This window comes from Asparagus officinalis, unplaced genomic scaffold, assembly GCF_001876935.1.
Source record: "Asparagus officinalis unplaced genomic scaffold, Aspof.V1 AsparagusV1_Un4171, whole genome shotgun sequence".
In the NCBI taxonomy this organism is placed as follows: Eukaryota; Viridiplantae; Streptophyta; class Magnoliopsida; order Asparagales; family Asparagaceae; genus Asparagus; species Asparagus officinalis.
Genome location: NW_017976430.1, coordinates 1 through 1,197, shown reverse-complemented (window position 1 = coordinate 1,197; position 1,197 = coordinate 1). Strand labels below are relative to the sequence as shown.

The following is a 1,197-nucleotide window of genomic DNA, read 5'->3' as shown; positions in this document are numbered from 1 at the left end:
AAAATAAGGTTAGATTTGGCTCTGATCTTGATACTAATTGGAGAGTGAATGCCATGAATAAATCTAAAGTGTGGAAGTTAAAAGATTCAACCTCCAACTTTAATCTATATGCCCGTGAATAAGTTCTTTCGTTTGCATAGGATATTGTCATTGTGGTCTTATTAGGCTAGTCTGGCTGAGAGAAACTGTATCATTGTTTGTAATACGCATATACTTAATATAACATATCTCGTAAATAATTATGCGTGATGTTCGCAACACCAATATCAAGCATTCATGAGAAACTAAAAGAAAGAGCGTATCTACCGGTTGAATCATCAGCCATGTCACCAAATGCAGCATATATGCTGCTCTTTATCCTGACAGGTCTTCCAACCAAAACTCTGCGGACTGTCATAGCCAAATATTTCCTACAGTAATGTAGTGACCCCAAGGAACTCAAGTAAGAAGCTTGTCGATTGAAATCATCAAAAGAAAACTAAGTTAAAAAGGGTTTGGAGAAGCAAATGCCATTATGCGTATTACCTATCCGTATGAGATAAAAAGCTCAACTTCAGCTTAATGAACCCATTAGAAATCAAGGAGGAAGAACCAACAGAGAAATTAGAACCTCTTGCTCGTGCCGCATAGCAGGATATCTTTTGGGAATTAAACGTTAAACCAGATATAGACATCTTAGACTACATAAATGAGCACAAAATGAAAAAAAACTCAGGTTTTAGCTTTACTTGAATTTAGGAAGGGGAGGGGTAGGGGTGGATTTTTATTTTACAAATTACATAACGATGACATCATCATAGCGGTTAAAGATACCTCCTTTGTGTTTGGAGAGTTCAGCCTCAGCCGCCATTGACTATTCGGAGGCTATATCTTTAAACCCTATATCATTTAGATCAAACATGAGCTATAAATTGCAATGGAAGCCCAAATTCCTTTTTCTATATTATTAGAATGCCCAAACATCTATTTTATATATGCAAATCACCAACTCAAAATTATTTACCAAAATCAGTGAATTTCCTCCTTGGCAAGTGCAGAAACTCCGCATAATCCCCTCCCCGACCCTCCGTCTTGTGCAGCTAAAGCACCAACGACCTACTCATCACAATCCCTTCACAACACCAAAAATCAAAATCAGAAAAAGAAAAATTACAATCGTGCCATCAAGAAGCATCAAAATCGAAAGAAACACTAACC

At 37.0% G+C, this 1,197-nt stretch overlaps 1 long non-coding RNA gene across 1 annotated transcript; it reads right to left on the bottom strand.

The window, feature by feature from the left end:
- Nucleotides 1–8: 8 nt before the first annotated feature.
- LOC109828706 lies at nucleotides 9–1,176 on the bottom strand. The gene is made up of 3 exons (XR_002243802.1): nucleotides 1,004–1,176; nucleotides 526–879; nucleotides 9–410 (listed from the first exon to the last, which is right to left on the bottom strand). It is a non-coding gene; the product is annotated as an uncharacterized LOC109828706 (long non-coding RNA).
- Nucleotides 1,177–1,197: the final 21 nt, after the last annotated feature.